This window comes from Sapajus apella, unplaced genomic scaffold (genome assembly GCF_009761245.1).
Source record: "Sapajus apella isolate SASKATOON/1434 unplaced genomic scaffold, GSC_monkey_1.0 scaffold30, whole genome shotgun sequence".
Classification (NCBI taxonomy): domain Eukaryota; kingdom Metazoa; phylum Chordata; class Mammalia; order Primates; family Cebidae; genus Sapajus; species Sapajus apella.
In genome coordinates, this window is record NW_022436970.1 from 7,501,618 (window position 1) to 7,522,353 (window position 20,736).

The 20,736-nt window shown below is 42.7% G+C and overlaps 2 long non-coding RNA genes across 3 annotated transcripts in view; both read right to left on the minus strand.

Moving 5' to 3' along the window:
* The window catches only part of LOC116561743, a 119,887-nt gene that overhangs the window by 38,278 nt on the left and 60,873 nt on the right, over positions 1-20,736 (minus strand). The gene's annotated exons all lie outside the window — the stretch shown is intronic.
* LOC116561744 lies at positions 85-19,185 on the minus strand. The gene is made up of 3 exons (XR_004273582.1): positions 18,895-19,185; positions 16,202-16,208; positions 85-95 (listed from the first exon to the last, which is right to left on the minus strand). It is a non-coding gene; the product is annotated as an uncharacterized LOC116561744 (long non-coding RNA).

The following is a 20,736-nucleotide window of genomic DNA, read 5'->3' on the forward strand; positions in this document are numbered from 1 at the left end:
CCCAAATTCACTCAATTCTCACTACTTTTGACCCCTCAGTCCCAGCCCAGCCTCCACTTAGCCTGCCATCCTGGTGGTCCTCTGCTCCCAAAGACCTCCACCAACTCCAGCATCAGCCCTGAAATCCCTTCCAGCCCACCACGGCAGGCCTACGGAAAGCTCTGTGGTTCTTAGCTCAGCACCCATATGATGTGGGATGCGAAGGCAGCCCAGGATCGTTCCACCCAGGGCCTCTCTCTGTAGTGAGAGTACATGTGGCATGGCTGCCTCCCAGGTTGAGCAATGCAGGTCTGAGAACTGATCCAGAGAGATTCTTTGATGTCCTAAGGAGTATCTGGTTCAGAAGAACCTTCCTCTGTCCTTGGCTTTTTCTTTCGCCCCTCCTTGAGCCAAAGACAAATAAGGCCCAAGTGTGGGCACACACAACCCATTCCGGTCTGCCTCCTTCTCCAAGCCTTTTCACAATTCCCTGGGGCCAGAAGACTCTAGTTTCTCCTATTACCTGGCTACACATCTCAAGCTTTCACTCTGATAACAATTCTGTTCTCCCCAGCAGGAGAACTATGTGAGCTGGGTTACCCAGGATTGGGTATGTTAAGGTGTAGGGGGTGGGGTGGGGGTGGGAGGTTAATTGGAAAAAAGATCTTAATTATCTTTCACACATCAGATTCTAAATGCTATCTTGTCTTTCTCTGCATTCACACTGTATTTCAACAAATCCCCAGTCCCACACAACCCTCTTTTTTTCCCCAAGGCAAATGGGTCTGGGGCCAACTAGGCATAAGTCGTGGCTTTTAGAAAGGTAAAAGAAATATGTATTAATACTTATCAAAACATTGCCCTTTACCTCATTAAAAGAAAAACTTTTGACACATTAAATTTAACAGAATTTATTTGCTCAAAGAATGATTCGAGAATCAGGCCGCCTTCAGAACCATTAGAGGGTCTGACAGCTATGTCCTTAAGCTGGGGCGTTTATAGACAGAAATGGAAGTGAGATACAGAATCACTCAGTTGGTTACAGCTCTGTGTTTGCCTTATCTGGGCATGGTCTGATCAGTTGGCAGCTTGTGATTGGCTGAGACTCAGCTAGATGTTACATAAAATATACTCCTCAATTAGGCCTTCAGTTTGCTTATGTACTAAGTTAGGCCGCAATTCATTATATAGGGACTCAAGGTACAAGGGCAGCCTCAGGCCAAATTTAGTTTAATTTAAATTATATACAAATGCATTATTTGATGAAGGTGTGTAGCAGTTAAGAATATTTTAAAACTCTGGCTGGTTTTCAGTACTCCAGTACAAACCATAATGTATCGTTTTTCCAGATTAAAAAGTGCATTTGGCCAGGTGCAGTGGCTCACTCCTATAATCTCAGCACTTTGGGAAGCCAAGGAGGGGGGATCACCTGAGGTCAGGAGTTCAAGACCAGCCTGGCCAACATGGTGAAACCCCATCTCTATTAAAAATACAAAAAAATGGCCGGGCACTGTGGCTCACACCTGTAATCCCAGCACTTTGGGAGGCCAAGGCGGGCTGATCACGAGGTCAAGAGATTGAGACCATTCTGGTCAACATGGTGAAACCCCATCTCTACTAAAAATAGAAAAATTAGCTGGGCATGGTGGCCTGCGCCTGTAGCCCCAGCTACTTGGGAGGCTGAGGCAGGAGAATTGCTTGAACCCAGGAGGCGGAGGTTGCAGTGAGCCAAAATTGCACCACTACACTCTAGCCTGGGTGAGAGAGCTGGACTCCGTCTCAAAAAAAAAAAAAAAAAAAAATTAGCTGAGCGTGATGGTGGATGCCTGTAATCCCAACTACTTGGGAGGCTGAGGTAGGAAAATCACTTCAACCTGGAAGGCGGAGGTTGCAGTGAGCCAAGATTGTGCCACTACACTCCAGCCTAGGCAACAAGAGGGAAACTGCACCACCCCAAAAAAATGCATTTTATTTTGCTAACAGCAGATGCTCTTGAATTGTGACAAAATATAGATTCATATAAATGAGAGAGACATATAATGGAAGAGTTTGTGAGAGAGCTCACGCACCAGACAGCCTGGATTCAAAGCCTGACCCTGTCAGTTCTCCTAGGTGAGTTGCGTATTCTCAGCCTTACTTTCCTTGTTTGTAAAATGGGAGAGATAGTTTATAGGGTGCTTGTAACGAATAGGCAGAACAATACATATAAAATATTTAGAATAGTGCCCTGCATGTAGTAAAACACGATAGTGTTCTCTGTTCATGTGTAATTACTAATAATGTAATTACGATATAAATCTGACTCCCATACAGGTCTCTGTGCCAAGAATTAAAAATTCAGTATTAAGATAGGCACAGTCCCTGCCCTTATGTGCTTATCAAATCTTAAGATAAAGACCCTCTCTGGCTCATTGTACATAGACGAGATCAAGGTGTTCTATCTTAGGGAATTCCCCAGTTACTCAAGGCCTTCGGGCTTTCCAGATGCCATTCAGGCCACCCAGTCTGAATTTCACCTAAGTTGGCATGTATTTCCTTTGCCAACCCTGTTTGTTTATTTTTTAGATGGAGTCTTGCTCTGCTGCCCAGCTAGAGTGCAGTAGCATGGTCTTGTTCACTACAGCATCGACTGCCTGGACTCAAGTGATCCTCCTGCCTCAGCTTCCCCAGTAGCTGGGACTTCAGGAGCATGCCACTATGCCTGGCTACTATTTTATTTTTTTGTAGAGATGGGTCTCACTGTGTTACCCAGGCTGGTCTTGAACTACTGAGCTCAAGCAGTCCTCCTGCCTCAGCCTCCCCAAGTGCTGGGATTACAGGCAGCACGAGCCACCATGCCTGGCCTGCCAACCCTATTTAATCAATTGGCATTCCATCTATTCACAGCTGTGCGTACATCCAGTCTTTGGTTCTGTTGAGGCTCCAAAAAACATCACCCCAAAGTATGGAGCTTTGGCACACTGAGTGCTTTAAACTAAAGGAGATCAGAAGACCTCAGAAGTGGCCTCAGAAGGAGTCTCCCTCTCTGCCCTTCTCCTGTCCTCTGTCTCCCAAAGCAAGTTATAGAAACCAGAATTCCTCTCCTCCAAGGTGGCTCATAAAACTAGTACTCTTCTCCCCCAAAGTAAGCCATAAAGCCTGAAAAAGTCACTCTTTCCTTTCTCCCTTTTCTCTTTTCAGAAGGATCCTGCCCCATACCCAGGAGGAGAAATGTTGCATAGAGAGGCCAAAAAAGAATCTGGAGAGAACTCGCTGGGTCTCCCTGCCTCGATCTATCACCATTAGACCATACCCCTTGTCCAATCACATTTCAACACAGCTGTCTATTCTTCATGGAACCTAAGCATACAAACAGATGGTTTATCCTGAGTCATTGGGTCTTTATTCCTGCAGGCTCTTGTGTTATGTAAAACTCTGATTAAAGTAAATTTGTTATGCTTTCCTCCTGTTAACCTGTCTTTTCCTATAGGAGTGTCAGCTGTGACCTTTATGATGGGTAGGAAGAGGTATCCCACCTTTCCAGCCCTACAGTTCTCTCTAGGTGTGTGGGCAGCCCTGGGGCTGCGTTCTTCCGTCAAGAAAACACAAGGGGGCGGTAGTGACACTTGGGCTTGACAGTAGTGGGACTTAACGAGTCCTAGAAAAGAAAGAAAAATAAAAATGATAGCAGGCAAGGATGCAAGAAGACAAGAAGCAAGGAAAAGAAGTGTGGCGTGAAAAGAGCCAAGAACATGTTTTAGTGTTTTTCCCAGAGCCTTGCTCCCTCTCCAAAATGAAACAGTGCAAAGCATGGACTAATCTGCTCCAGTGCACTGTGGGGAAGCAGGTTTGAAGCGAAGGGAGGAGGGAAAGGCCCTAGGAGGGCAGGGCTGAGCAGCTTCTGGGGAAGGGGGGCACCTAGGGCCCAGACCAGCTGGCCTGCTCTTTCTTTCCACAGGCCCCAGGGTGCAGCCAGCTTCACTCTACCTTCAGAGATTTCCCTGGCTTCTGAGCCAGCCGTCCCCAGCTACCACGCCCCACCCAGCCCCAGGCAACCCCACAGTACATTTTCTTCTCTGAGATTTACTACCAGGAAACAGATGAAAAGACAACAAAAATAAGCAGAGGGTGAATTACCCAGGTTAAAGGCGATCTTTTGCAACTCCTGTGGACAGACCTCTAGTTCTTATTTTCTTTTCAAAATTAGATTGGATTGAATGCTTTGTCTTTTTTCTAAGAGAGCTAAGGTGGCCAAATGTCCAGGCTCACCCAGGTCTGAGGGGATTCCTGGAATTCAGGACTTTCAGTGCCAACCCTGGAAGAGTCCTGGTCAACTGAGAAGAGCTGGTCACCAACGGAGAGCTCACACAGGCCCATCCTCACCGCCAGACCAAGCTTCTGAATGAAGCTTTGTGGAAAGCTCTCCCAGTCAGGGCTGAATCAAGCATGGGAGTTAGGGCTTCCCCAGCTGCCTATTGGTCTCAAGTAGGCAATTTTCATCCTGAAGACCAGGGACTCCCTGGAGAGGGGCTGCAGTCTCCCCAGATGCCATGCGATGTGCATTCTCCTGTGTCTGCTTCCTCCCCAAGCGGTAGCAGAAGGACAGGATTTCTAATGGGGTGCTGCTCTGGCCATTTATTTAGGGAGTGGTTACTTTTCTCCAGATCAGGGAACTCTCCCATACCTCCCCCACCCCTGCATTTTTATTTTATTTAAAAAAGTTAGCAGAGCTCCTAGCTGCAGGCTGTCCACTGTGGTAGTGTGTGAACACTGTACATTTCCTACAGGAACAGACCAGTAGCCCCACCTCCCGAACTCTCCAACCACAGAATTTCCTCCCTTTTCTTCGAGAAACCTGCGTTCTGAAGAGCACATGCTCCTGGAACCTTTGATCTCACTTAAGCAGCTTGGCAGCCTCCCCTAGGGATACCCAGTGCTGTTTTCATAAAAGAATCAAGTAGAAAGTCCTTGCCCATGCCTATGTCCTGAATGGTATTGCCTAGATTTTCTTCTAGGGTCTTTATGGTGTTAGGTCTTATGTTTAAATCTTTAATCCATCTGGAGTTCATTTTTGTATAAGGTGTAAGGAAGGTGTGTTACATTGTGTTCTCACTCGTAAGTGGGTGTTGAGCAATGAGAACACATGGACACAGGGAGGGGAACATCACACATTGGGGCCTGTGGGGGGATTAGTGGAGGGCTAGCAGGGGGTGGGGGGATTGAGGGGGATAACATTAGGAGAAATACCTCATGTAGAGGATGGCGGATGGGTGCAGCAAACCACCATGGCATGTGTACACCTATGTAACGAACCTGCATGATCTGCATGTGTACCCCAGAGCTCAGAGTATAATTTTTAAAAAGAAAAAGAAATCAAGCAGAAGACTGAGGGCTTTTCACTGAGATGGACCCAGTGCCACCAGCCATGCCAAGCGTGCGCAGGGGGTGTGCGTTGTGTGTGTGCGCTTGCTGGCAGGCGGCCCTCTGCAGGCAGTTCTTTGCACCTCAGGCCAGGTTGCATATGCCATCTCTGCTGGCTTGGGGAGGGCTATTTAAAGTTTCTGTAAAGGCCACTAAACCTGCATGACTTCTCACACTTCCGAACAATCGCAGGGTCCGAATGCTGCAAATTCCAGCCAATACAGCTCTGGGGTCATCCCCTTGTGTGCCAGCATATGTAGGATTCACATCAGGTTACTGTAAACAGATGGCAAGTTTGTTACATTCTTGCTCAAATGTACTAGTATATTTGCACATTTTGTTTTCTAGTAGCTTTGAAGATTTCAGTTGATTAAAAGCAACACATACTTAATAGTTGCGTTATTTTTTCTAAATGATACATTTAGTTTTTGTAATTTTTTTAAATGGTAAAACAAAACCAACAAGGGCTGATTTATTTGCTGAAAAGAGGTTCTTTCCAAGTAAATTAGGAAAAGTAGTTTGCATTCCTGAACTTATCTATTTTCCCCTGTAGCTAATGTTGCTTGTTATTCTAAGCTGACTGGGGATGCTAAGAAAAAAAAAAAAAAGCGTTGCCCTCCTGTAGGGTGTGTGTCACCTGTAAATTTCCATGAGCCAGTTGTGCCTCTAATCTCTGAATTCAATTCCACCAGAGCAAATTGACTTTCACCGAGGTGACTTTGAAGCCAAGTCATTTTGCAGGTTCAAGAAGTAAACTCTGCCAGCCATGCCGCTGAGCCCACTGGCCAGGGTGCCGCCTGCAAAGCCCCTCCTTCCACCACATCCTCCCCTCCGTACGGGTTTCACTGAGGTAGTCACCAAAACAAAACAAAACAAGCTGCTTAATTAAAAGAATTCCGGCTCCTTATTTCCCAGTGCAGAATGGGAAAGTGTCCCTGCTGTAATGTAAATAATGGAAATCAGTCTTCTATACATCCTGGTGAGGGAAATTGCTTGTAGAAGAGTTGCCAGCCTTTCCAATACAACACTTTGGGCTGAAACTCACACATACGTGCTATTGAAATTGAATTCTGGCAAATGCTATTTCTGGTGTTTATTTGAAAGAAAGCAAGTACTTAAATGGAGTTAAAACAAAACAGGCTTTTTACTTTTCCCTGCAACCTACAACCCTTGGCTCCATCTTCTCTGAGTTTTGTTTGGATTTTTAAAATCTGACTACGCCCCTTAAGAAATTCCCTCCTCCTGTGCCCACTGGTCTCCAGTTGGCAATGAAAATGCTGAAATGCCAAGAAGATGGTTGAAACTGTTTAAAGGGCAGGTTCCTGAGAAAAAATTAACCTTCCTTGGTTTCCTCTCCAGGTTTTAGAGCAATTGAGGTCACCTTTGAAAGAACAACCCGTTCACCCCTTCCACCTAAAAATGAGGGTGTTCTCTACCAACGGGTCACGTGACTGACTATGGCAGCCATACTCAGGGACTTAACCTATTGGGGTTACGGTGGTCTGAGCATTTTCAAGGCAGAGTGTGAGGCAGCTAGGAGGGGCCTCGGAGAGGAGGAATTCCCACACTTTCCTCAAGAAGAAGCAGAGGACTGAGGCCGTACAGCTAGCAAACGGTGAGAAGGGGAGGAAAGGGGAGTTTCCACCTGCTGATTAGTCTTTCGGCCACCAAGCCTTCCCCACCTCCACATCGGCCAAGCTTGGGTCTCTTTCATCAGGCCATGGAGGGGCGGAGGGAAGGAGGCCCGAGGGCTAAGAAGACAAACTGGTCTTCTAAATATCAGCCTGCTGTGTGGGATGAGGAGAGGCAGGAACAGACATGACTGTAGGCTTGAAGAATGTGTTTTCCCTGCCTTCTCACCTTCCAATTTTATTTTTGCTTTTGGACTTCATGTGCAAAGGTTCAAGTTAATCGTATGCCTTAGATTAGGGTCCTTTGTCATCTTGGTCTTCTCAATGCCTCCTCTTGCTTAGTTTTATTTATTTTTAATTTATTATCATTATTTTGCTTAGTTTTATGTTTAATTATTATTATTTTGCTTAACTTAAGCATACCCTGAGATATTTTTTATTTTATACATATATTAGGAGACAGGGTCTCACTCCGTCACCCAGGCTGAAGTAGTGCCACAATTAGAGCTCATTGCAGCCTCAAACTCCTGGCCTCAGCAATTTTCCTGCCTCAGCCTCCCAAAGTGCTGAGATTACAGGTGTGAGCCACTGGGTCTGGCTGCTTTGTTTTGCTAATGGAAAAACGAAACCCTGTAAAATATTTTAACAAGGTTAATTCTGATCCAGTTCAAGTGACCGTAGCCTAGGGAAACAGTCTCAAGGAGTCCTGAGAAAGTGTGCCCAAGGTGGTTAGACGACAGTTTGGTTTTGTACATTCCAGGGAGGCAAGAATTACAGGCAAAGACATAAATCAACATATGGAAGGTATACATTGGTTTTGTCCCCAAAATCAGGATATCTCAAAACAGGGGACTTACAAGTCATAGGTGAATTCAGAGATCCTTTAATCGGCAATTAGTTAAAGGAACAAAGCTTTGCCTAAAAACTTGCAGCTAACAGAAAGGAATGGTTAGGTGAAATTAAGGATGTCAGAGTCAGCCGCAATACGACCTGTTTAGCAACACTGGTGGCCTTCAGGCATAATTTAACCTGTGGCTGGCCTGGCCCTAGGTCTCGTTTATGATTTGGTATCTTATAGCCACAAAGAGTCTACTTTTATCAGCCTTATGATCTCTGCTATAACATTAACGCTGGTTAGCTGTTGTGCCTAACCTCAAAAAGGAGGATAAGGAGGCGAGCCCAAGTTCCCTTTCCATCATGGCTGGGAACTCAGTTTTTAAGGATTGTCAGGAGTCTCCTTGGCCAAGAGGGGGTAGGTTCAGTTGATGGGCGCCTTAGGATTATATTTTTAGTTTACAGTTTATTTTTTAAAAATCTCCAAGTACTATTTACTTCACTAGAGACAACCATTCTAATCTGTTTAATGTATATCTTTTTATTTATTTATGTTTTTAAAGATGGGGTTTCACCATGTTGGTCAGCCTGGTCTTGAACTCCCAACCTCAGGTGATCTGCCCGCCTTGGCCTCCAATGTGCTTGGATTACAGGTGTGAGCCACCACTCCCGGCCCTATGTTTTTATTTTTATGTGTTCTTACAAAATGACATTATTGCATGGTATCTATGGATGTATACACATGTATATATATATACACACACACACATATATATGTAGCATATATATGCTATAAATAAAATATAAAATATAAAATAAAATATTGATGCTATAAAAGTATGAACTTTTCATTTTCCAACAATTATAGATGCAAAAGAAGTTGAAAAAAAAATACTATAGAGAAGCACATGAAAAAAGGCTCAGCATCAGTAGTCATTAGATAATGCAAATCCAAACCACATGAGATATCACTTCACACACGACACTGGCCATTATCTAAAAAAAAAAAAAAAAAAAAGAAAAAGGAAGTGTTGACAAGGATGTGTAGATGTTGGAAACCTCATACATCACTCTGAGCTCCGTATCCCAAAGCCTCTAGGTCCGGCTGTGGCTGAGATCGGCCGGTGTCAGCTGGCTCCCTAAGGCATCTCTGGACTAGGTTTACAGGTGTCCCCTCAACCAAGACTGTGGTTTCCCTCCTGCCCACACGCCTGGGGTCTGGTAAATACTAAAACCAACTCAGAAAATCATACATTACTGGTGGAGGTATAGCCATTGTCACTGTGGAAAAACAGTTTGACAGTTTCTCAAAAAGTTAAACATAGAATTATCATACGATCAAGCAGCTGTACTCGCAGGTATACACCCAAAAGAACTGAAAGGAGGGACTCGAATAGATACTTGTACACCGATGTACATATCAGCGTTCTTCATAACAGACAAAAGGTTAGAACACCCACGGGTTCATCAACAGATGCATATGTTTTTTAAATGTGTGGTATATAGTTAAATATTAATATATTTTAAAATAAAATGGGGATATTATTCATCCATAGAAAGGAGCAAAATTCTAATCCATGCTTCAACATGGGTGAACTCTGAAGACATTATGCCAAATGAAATAAGCTAGATACAAAAGGACAAATATTGCATGATTTCACTTATCTGAAGTACTTAGAATAGTCAAGTTTGCCGAGACAAGAAGTAGAATAGTGGTTACAGGGGGCAGAGGAGGGAGAATGGGGAATTACTGTCTAATGGGATGAGTTTTAGCTTGTGATGAAGAAAACATTTTAGAGATTAATAATGGTGATGGTTGCAGCACACTGTGAACGTATTTAATACCACTGAAATGAACAGGTAAAAATGTTTAAAATGGTAAGTTCTATGTTATGTATATTTTATCACATACAAAAAAGACATCTAGAAAAATATAATACATAGAGGTCCCCTAGAAGCCAGGTCCCCAGTTTCCTCCAATGACACATAACTATCGTCCAATAATGAAATCAGGAAATTGACATTAGCACAAAACAATTACCTGGACTACAGATCTTAGGCAAATTTTACCAGCTTTTTGCATGGACTCTTTTGTGTGTGTGTGTTTATGTCTTGATGTATACTTCTGTGACACTTTATCACATATATAAATTTGTATGGCTGACACCTCAATCAAGACATATGTCTGTGTTTTCAATTGATCTAAATGTTATTGTGTTATACATTTCATTCTTTTTCTTTCTTGCTAAAAAATCTAACCACTATACTCTTAGGATCTGTCTATGTTCTTAGGTAGGTGCCTAATTCATTGCATAATACCATCACACATGCACCACATTTAATTCTCATCTCTCCCAGCAGACATCTAAGTTGTCTCAAATTCCCGACCACACACACACAAAACAAAAAGGCTGGGCAAATGTCATGATGGTGCTGTGTGAGAATTTCTTTGGGTACCTTCCTAGATGCTGAATCGCTAAGATATTACATTTTCCATTTAATAAATTCTGCCAGGCTGCTATCCAACCAAAACGGTGACTCCAGTCTACACGAGCCCACTAGCAGAACACAAGCGTTTTTCTGCCCTCACACTCTAACCAACAGCTGGCATTAACAGCGTTCTAATTTTTGCAAGTCTTACAGAGAAAAGTGCATTCCTACGATTGCTAGTGGTTTTGATCATCTCAACGGGTTCAGGACATGCTAACCCAAAGTATGGCACCTTGGCATTTGAGAAAACAGCAGAAGCAGGAAATTCACTTTTAGCTTCCACTCATGCTTCTCCTGTGAAACAGGTCACAAAACTTTCATTCCAGAGTTATCCTCCCATTTCTCCCTGAGAAAATGAATCTGTTTAACTCTAAAGATACAGAGAAGAACCTGAACAAAAAGGCCTTGCTAAATTCCCCCCACTTTAGTAGCATTAGATTATACCCCCTTTGTTTACTCATACTTCTCCATCCACCCACTTCTTCATGAAATGTAGCATAAAAATACAAGGGCTTCCCTGTTTCTTTAGGTCTCCATCTCCATGTCACATAAAACTTATGTTAAATAAATGTGTATGGTTTTCTCTTGTTAATTTATCTTTCATTATAAGGATCTTAGCCATGAACCTAGCAATGGGTGAGTAAAGAACACTGTCCTTCCCTACAATATTTCCTCCCTCTTCATAAGCTTATTCGCTTTTTGAAATTCTTCCTCTGTACCATGAGTTGAACTGTGTTCCCCCAAAAAGATATGTTGAAGCCCTAACTCCCAGTCCTTCAGAATGTAACTTTATTTTGAAAGAGGGTCTCTACAAAGGTCACCAAGTGAAAATGAGCCCATTAAGGTGAGCTCTAAGTAAGACTGTTATCCTTATAAAAATGGGGAACTTTGCATACAGAGACAGATCCGCACAGAGGGAAGACAATGAGAAGAGACCCAGGGAGAATGAATCATGCCACTTTGGAGTGATGCTGCCCCAAGCCCAGGAATGTCTGGGCTACCAGAAACTGGAACAGGCAAGGAAGTGTCCTTCCTCTACAAATGTCAGAGGGAGCATGGCCCCACTGATACTGATTTGACAGCCAGCCTCCTGAACTATGAGACAATGAAGTTCTTTTGTTCTAAGCTACCCACTTTGTGGCACTTTGTTACATCAGCCCTGGGAAGCTAATACACCAGGAACTGCATGTTCGCAGCGTCTGCCCAGTTTTCAGTGAGGCTCCTTCCTTTTCCTATGAATATTCAAAGGTCCTTGACTGCTCCAGATTCACTTTCACTTTTTATTCCTTTCTCCCTCTTTTCCATCATCCCACCTGCTTCCCTGGAGCTACTTTGGGAGTAGAATTTCAAGTAGAAGGAAAGAGCCACTTAGCTAGAGGTGAGAGGGAGGTAGAGAGCAGGGATATTTTTAGGTAGAGGAGGTTTATGATGCCACCAAACAGAAGTAGGAAAGCAGTCCTGGGTTGTGGGATCAGCCTAGAGACATGGAGAATTCTCTGTGCTTCTTTAATCACCTTGAGCTCCTTATCTCAAAGTTTCTATCTAGGTCCGCCTGTGGCCAAGATCAGCCAGTGAGTGTCAGCTGGCTCCCCAGGTCATCTCTGGACTAGGTTTATGGCACCACCTTCAAACAAGCCGGTGGTTTTCCTCCTGCCCACAAGTGTGGGGTCTAGTAAGTACCAAAAACAACTCAAGAGATCATGCAGCAGGCTGTTTTAGGTGTTCTGAAACTCTGTCTTCTGATTTGGTTTCGTTGAGCCCTTCCGAATATTCGGAAGAAGGCCCTGGAGTATTCCAAAGGTCTTTGCCTTTAAAAAGGTCCTTTTGTTGCCACAATGAGATGACGTTGTAAGGAAAGGCTGAGGCCAGCTGGAGGGAGATGTGTGGGCAGGGCAAGGGCTGCAGAAGCAGCCACTGGAGAGCCTGATTCTGCCCAGGACGTGGTTTCTAAAATGAGCCAGTTTCATCCATCATTAACTTTTACTTCCCTAAGCTGTACCATCTCACTGCGCTTTCATGCTAGCTTCCTTGAGAGGCTGCTTTTACTTCTCCAGAGGCCCCAAACGTGCAGCACCTGGATTTCCCGCAATGTCTGGGAACACGCACCAGACGAGACAAGTCCTCCCAAGTCCTCCCTAAATGCAAGAAGCTCAATGCCGACTTCATACCAAAAAAGAAAAAAAAAAAAACAAAAAAAAAGACAACAAGAGCAGTCCATCAATACACCCTGTGCACACCAAGATACTGAGATGATTTTTTCTAAGCTGTCTCTCTTAAAAAAGATCAACTGCTGTGATAGAATATTCACAGAGCTATTGTAAGAATGAAGAGCTTAATTTAGTGTACATGGTTTGGTAAACAAACTGCCCTTTAAAAGATGCCATCCAACAATTTAACAAGTATAATTGCCTATTAATTCAAGGCACTAGGTGGCTGTATTTTTCTAATAAAGTATTACTGCTGAACCAAACCAAATCATCCTTATGTATACAAACTTAAGGTTTGGTATTAGGTTTTTAATCTTGGGGTGGAGTGCGGTCTTTACAAGCAAGACATGAAACTCATAAGCCACAAAGGAAAAATGTGTGAATATGACTATGTAATAATAATAATAATGGAGGCATCTGTCTGGCCATAACAAATGAAGCAAGCAAACGAAATCAAATTTAAAGATGAGACAGTGAGAAAATACTGTATCAGATAGAAGACATTAAGTTATCGGCCACACTATTCAAAGACTTATAAATCAAAGAAAAAGACCAAAAAATAACAGGAAAAGAAAGATGGGGAATAGAGACAGGGAATTCATATAAGAAATACAAATAGCTTAAAAACATGTGAAAACATATTCCACCTACTAAGGTAATAAAAATCTAAAATATAGCATTTTTCTCTTTATATTAGTAAAATAAAAATTTAAGTGTGTAGGGGAAACTAGAACTTTTATATACTGTTAGCAGGCATTATAAATTGATACAGAATTTTTGTTTTGGAAAGCATTTTTCTTCAGTGCCCTTTAAAATGTATCATATGCACATCTGGTGACCTAACAAGTTCACCTCTGGAAGCTTATCCTACAATAAGGTTTACACATGTACACGCCAATATGTATACAAAGAGAATGATCAAGCCAATTATGGTACATCTATTCAATAAATATTATGTACCTATTAAGAAGAATGGAATACCACTAGAAATACGAATCTTAAAAATGCTGTGATATATTGTTAAATGAAAGAACCAAATTGCAGAATAATATATACATACGGGCTCATTCCATTTATACAAAAAAGTTTATGAAGATAGACAAATAGATAAGTAGGTGATAGAGTGATCATACATGAGTAGTAAAATGGAATTATACATACCAACGTCTTAAGCAGTGGGATTATCTGTTTTCTCATCTTATTTTGTAGTATAAAACTTTTCAAAAAAAAAAAAAAAAACACCTGTTTTAGGCTCCTCAGATCATCCCATAACCTCACAGACAATGGAGCGAGCTCTTAAAGGTCAAGATCGGGGCCATTTGTCTCTACACTCCCCATGTCTAGCTCAGTGGCTGATACCACAGGGAGGTTCATTTAATGCTGTTGGAGAGGATGGGGCTTCACACTTCCCCACTCCTAGCTGCAGAGGATAATGTGACTTTATCATGATTCAAGTTTGACCTTGAGTCATACTCTCCGAGCTAAGCATTCCCATCAACCTGACCAGCCTGAAGGCTCTCAGCCCTCATTCACCAGAAAAAGTTCAGAACTCAGGACTATCTAATTAAAAAAAAAAAAAAGGGAGCAACAGAGGAAAAAGGAAAGCAAGAGAGAAGAAACACAGGGAAGAGAGAGGAAATGAGTCATGGGAAACTATAAGGAATTTACTGAGAGGACTCAAGAAGAAACTCTCAAGATTGTGTATTTGCATGTAGAGCAATTCACAGAAAGGCTGGATTGGCCTGGCCTTGTCTTTAACTGCTACTTCTACAGTTAGAAAACCTTCCTGAAAATGACCACAAATAGATACATCTTTTCTAAGTGAGAGAGTCACTCATTAAGAAAACAAACTCTTGGAAATATATCTCCCAACTAGATCTTCAAGTTTTGGCTCACAAGAATTTGCCTGTCTGCAGGCCTGCCTACAGATGGATGTCCGACATCCCAATGACATGTCTTATTCTTCAGTCTGGTGTCATATTATCAAGAGATAATATCTAATCACTGTCTTACTATATGCTATTATTCTAAAATCTTTGTGTATATTAACTTTCAATCTTCATTATAGCCCTATAAGGTATGCACAAATAGGAGCCTCATTCTACATTTGTGAAAGTCTTTGTGTGGTTAAGTAATCTGCCCAACATTGCGTAGCTAGTAAGTAGAACCTCTTAGACAGTATTCCTCAAACTTTATATGCAATCAAGTCACCTAGGCATCTTATTTTATTAAAATCCTGATTCTAGCTCTGGAAGTTTGGGGTGGGGCTTGAGGATCCACATTTCTTTTCTTTACCTTTTTTCTCTTTTACACCTAACTGTTCTTCAGAAGGAAGATTCTGCATTTCTAACAAGCTCCCAGGGAATGCCAATGCTGCTGGTACCACAGGCCACACTTGAGTCAGAAAACTCTAGGAATCAGCACACCTTAGGTATATCTTCAGAACCAAGCTGCAAGATCAGCTCTGCCAAAAACCCCCTGCCTGCCTGTGTACTCCAAGAACATAGGTTAACCTCTTTGTTTACAAGGAAAGATTCGGAGAGGATAGTCTCTGGATATTGTCCAGCTCTGTTGTTGAATAACTATTGCAAAATTGTAGTAGAAAAAAATGTCACCACTGCTATGCTGGTATGCTAGGCCGGGCTCTAAGTCAGTGCCCAGGCCCTAAGTCACATGCATCCAATAAATATTCATTGGAGTTCTAAACTAGGCAATGGGAGCTATAAGAGTTAATAAGACAATCCTTGTCAGAATGGAAATTACAGTCTTCTGGGGAATAAAGAATGCAGCCCTATGGTGTCATACTCTCTATTGCAGAGAAAGAACAGGGCACACTATAGAGATGGCCTGCCTTGGAAAGTTCCATGTGGGCTGAGATGAGATGAACTAGCCCAGTGAAGTTAGAGAGGGAAGGCAGGCAGGCAGAAGAAGGAGCAGGAGGGAAGGCCCAGAAGTGAGTGGGGTGTTAAAGGCTATTGGAGGAAGCTAATTGCGGTCAGGAGTTCGAGACCAGGCCTTCAGGTTGAAGGCGAAGAAGTAGGGAAAATAGTTACAAGGTTACAGCAGGACCCAGCTCACAATGTATCTCAAAGACCCAGCTTCTTAACAGGACCAGTGGTCTACATAGATGATGCAAAACCTTTGAGGAGCTTTAAGAAGGAAAGAGATAGGAGAGGATGTACATTTTTTGGGAGTTAAAGAGTATAGAACAGAATGTGGGGAGGCCCAAGGTTGAACACAGGGCACCAATTAGAAGCCTGTTGCCATGATCTACGTTAAAAAAAAAATCACCATGAACTTAGCTGGGAGTGCAGCAGCAGAGTTGCAGAGAAAGAGAAAAATTAGAAAGACATTAGAAGAAAGAGAACTAAGTGAACAAAATGAAGGATGAGAAGCTATGAGTGAGAAAAAGGCAGTGCTAAAAGATAAGTTTCCAAAAAAATGGTAAAATTATGACTCATAAGGATATAAAATGAACACATGTTAAAGATTTTATTTTACTCATAAAGAAGGTGCTAGGCAGATGTTATAACTGGATCAAGGGAGAAATTGAAAAACAGACACATTTATAGATCAGGAATATTGAAATAAATGTGCAGATGGAGGTAAAACTAGGTGGAGGTAAAACTAGTTCTCTCCCACAGTGGGAGAGAACTCAACTGAATCTCTACAAGATAGGACAGAATTTGCATATCGATAGCTCAGAATGATTTTGCATCCCATCAGTTATATGTAATTTACAGAGTTGTACAATAACTCCCATAGAATCACATAACTCAGAGGGATGTCTCTAGACGATGCATGGTTTTCCACTGAAGCACACATTTTCCCTTGCAGCAGGCTGACTCCAAGATGTCTGACTTAGACACCAACGTGGATATTGTGACATTCACTCCACAGGGAATGTAGGGAGAGAGATTTGAAGAGCTGAGGGAGAAACAAAGATGATTGATTACTTGGTCGTATTTCGGCAGTGAACACTTCCACCCGATAGAGGGTTGGTTCTGTTATGATTTCAAGGATAAAGTGCATGAGACTCAATGGCTTCAATTTTGGAGAGGCACTGCTTTAAGAGCCTCTCCCTGCTGTCAGACACATTTGATATTTACTGAGCACCATTTCTACCAAGGGTTGTAGGCACAGCGCTGTGGTAGATTCCCAATAAATCTTGCCTGAAAGAAACTTCCAGTGTGGTTGTTGCAAATTTGGAATGCATTTCTCATTAGAAAGAAAATGTCACAAGGTCAGGAGATTGAGACCATCCTGGCTAACACGGTGAGACCCTGACTCTACTAAAAATACAAAAAATTAGCTGGCTGTGGTGGTGGATGCCTGTAGTCCCAGCTACTCGGGAGGCTGAGGCAGGAGAATCACTTGATCCCAGGAGGAGGAGGCTGCAGTGAGCCGAGATCGTGCCACTGCACTCCAGCCTGGGCGACAGCCTGGGAGACAGAGCAAGACTCAGTATAAAAAAAAAAAAAAAAAAAAAATCAACATGATCACTTTCCCAAGCTAACAATGCTCTTTTTAAACATTCCTCAATATTGCAACGACTTTTCAACCCAAAAGTCAGAAAACATAAAGCACAAATGAATATCTTCCATTTATCAAATTACATAAAAAGATATACAAAATTATTTTTTAAAGTTAAGTTAGTTTTATGACTTCTACGTATCAAAAATAATTAAACTGAAGGATAAGACTGTGTTTCAAATCACACAGCTGCTTAGATAGAGGATGCCATTTTAATAGCATGTATCGACTTTTTTTTTTTTAATAAGCAAAGCTATATGATGTACTAGTAGTAATTAGATATAATTAGAAAATAGGAATATGAGAAGGGAGTGGGAATTGTTCGTGCACATTCTAGAAAAAATTCTGGATTTCTCAGTCTCTGCACTCTCCACTCCTCAAAGCAAGTGACATCTGACCCTTACCGGCAAGCCCAGCCCCACCTTCAGTCAAGGAAGCTCTTAAATAGCAGTGTTTGGGTCCTTCTAGCTTACCATAATGTCTTCTTTGAGACAGGGTTTTGCTCTGTCACCACAGCTGGAGTGCAGTGGCACCATCATAGCTCACTGCAGCCTCCTGGGCTCAAATAATCCTCTGACCTCAGCCTCCCAAGTAGTTCAGACTGCAGGAAAGAGTCACCATGTCTGGCTCATTTTTAATATATATATATTTTAACATAGAAACAGGGTCTCAGAGGCTGGACATGGTGGCTCATGCCTGTAATCCCAGCACTCTGGGAGGCCAAGGCGGGCGGATCATGAGGTCAAGAAATGGAGACCATCCTGGCCAACATGGTGAAACCCCGTCTCTACTAAAAACACAAAAAATTAACTGGGTGTGGTGGTGCATACCTATAGTCCCAGCTACTCAGGAGGCTGAGGCAGGAGAATTGTTTGAATCTGGGAGGTGGAGGTTCAGTGAGGTGAGATAGCGCCACTGTAGTCCAGCCTGGTGCCTGGCAATGGAGCGAGACTCGAAAGGAAGGAGGGAGGGAGGAAGGAAGGAAGGGAAAGGAAAGGAAAGAACAGAAAGAAAGGAAAGAAAGGAAAGGAAAGGAAAGGAAAGGAAAGGAAAGGAAAGGAAAGGAAAGGAAAGGAAAGGAAAGGAAAGGAAAAAGGAAAGGAAAGGAAAGGAAAGGAAAGGAAAGGAAGGAAGGAAGGAAGGAAGGAAGGAAGGAAGGAAGGAAGGAAGGAAGGAAGGAAAGAAAGAGAAAGAAAAGAAAAGAAAAGAAAAGAAAAGAAAAGAAAAGAAAAGGAAAGAAAGAAAGAAAGAAAGAAAGAAAGAAAGAAAGAAAGAAAGAAAGAAAGAAAGAAAGAAAGAAAGAAAGAAACGGGGTCTCACTATGTTGCCCAGGCTAATCTCAAACTCCTCGGCTCAAGCAATCCTCCTGCTCTGCTCCCCAGAGTGGTGGGGTTACAGGTATGAGCCACTGCATTCAACCACCATAAGTTCTGAATCCTGAATCCTGCCACATAGACCTGGGCTGCAGAGGGACTGGAGTTCAAGGTCTGTAAACCAGACTTGCCTTGCTCTTGCCAGTTTCCATGTTTCAGCTCAAGCTCAGCAATCAGGGCCCTGCTCCCTGCTGATGAACTTCCTGATGTCCAGAGCCAATCCTGCTGGACTTTGAGTATTACCTCCCCATTCTCCTCTGTCATGCTCTGCCTGCCTGTTGGAACATCCTGACCCCAAGGGTCAGGCCTATCCACCCACCCCATGCTGAATGCCCGCCAGGACTCTGGTCAACATTCGTTGTATCCTTGAGTTGCTCTGTCCTGGAAAGCACACCAAATCTCAGCCCAACAGCAGCGGCTGGGCTGCAGCCATGCCCATGCAGCAACGTCACTGCTTCTCTGCCCACAGTTCACTTTGCCATGTCTGCCTTCACTCCGAAAATCCAGTTAATTGCAGTCGTGCTTAAATTTACATCAAAACCAAAGTCTGACCTTCTTTCTTCATGCACTCATATGCTATGGAAACATCAAGGGACATTGAAAGTCTTTGGTTCAAGTTTGCTTATTCTTTGCCCAACAGATTTCTTAAGTTTGACTTTCCACGGTTTGTGTTATATACAAAATGCATTGTTTTGTTTTATAAAAATAATTTTAAGGCTAAGCATGGTGGTTCATGCCTGCACTTTGGGAGGCCGAGGTGGGTGGTCAGGAGTTCGAGACCAGCCTGAAACCCTACCTCTACTAAAAATATAAAAATTAGCTGGGTATGCTGGCGTGTGCCTATAATCCTAGCTACTCGGGAGGCTGAGGCAGGAGAATCGCTTGGACCTGGAAGGAGGTGGTTGCAGTGAACTGAGATCACACCATTGCACCCCAGTGTGGGCAACCAGAGTAAGACTTTGTCTAAAATAATAATAATTTCAGACTGAATATTCACCATCTCCCCAACATTAAACATCTGTAATCCTCTTGTATGTACATAAGTATGTGTGTGTACATGCACGTGTGTGCTTACTGAATGCTTACTGAAATCCATTACATTAGGGGGTGCAGTTTCTCTTCTCTTGATCTTTTCTTTCATAATAATGACAGGTAACACGGACTGAGCCCTTACAATGAGCCAGACACTGTGCAAGTGCTTTCCATGAATTCTCATTCAAGCCACCTAACAAAGGGCCTATGAAATCTGCCCTCTGATTAGCCCCAATTGTTGGACGAGAAATCTGTTGCTTAGAGATAAAGCAATTTACCAAGCTTCACAATTCACGCGGCGCAGAACAAGATTAGAATTCAAGTTGCTGACTTTGGATTTTCTAGATCTCAACCTCATCTATGCACTCCCACCCCTGGCATGGTGCCCAGAACACAGAGGGCTCTCACTACCTGTTTGTCAAGTAAATAAATGCTTAACCTCTCCCTTATTTAGGATTCAGCATTAAAACAGATTACATTTCTACTTTGTACCAGCCACTGTGCCTTTTTTTTTTTTTTAATAGTCTTACTCTGTCATCCAGGCTGGAATGCAGTGGCATAATCTCAGCTCACTACAATCTCCACCTCCCAGGTTCAAGTGATTTTTGGGCCTCAGCCTCCCAAGTAGCTAGGATTACAGGCACCTGCCACCACATCTGGCTAATTTTTATATTTTTAGTAGAGATGGGGTTTCAGCATGTTGGCCAGGCTGATCTTGAACTCCTGACCTCAAGTGATCTACCCACTTCAGCCTCTCAAAGTGCTGGGATTACAGGTGTGAGCCACCACACCTGGCCAGCCACTGTACTTTGACATGAAAAGGCAGTTAACGATTTATCCAAATAACTTCCATAATTAGAAATTAGAAACAATCATTGCATGGCAGAACCAAGTCTGAAACAGTCCTTTTTTAATATATATAAAACGGTATCACTGACTCTTAACATTTATCAGCTGTAACTCCATCATCCTTTTTGGCTTAGAGAAGAAATGATACAATTGGAGAAAAGGATTTTCTTTTTAACATAACTGAGGAAAACTGAAAAGGAAAAGAAAATCAAAGAGGACATGTAAAAATCCACAGGACGCTAGACCCAGAAGGAATTAAATTCAGATGGGATGCCAAGGAAAAAGTCACTGTTTCCTCCTCAGGTGGTTAAAAATGTTCTCCTCTTGCCAAACCAGTGAATGATCAAAAGTCCCACCAGAGAGTGTGGCTACCACACAGAACCTCAGCCCAGAGGACCCAGATTACTG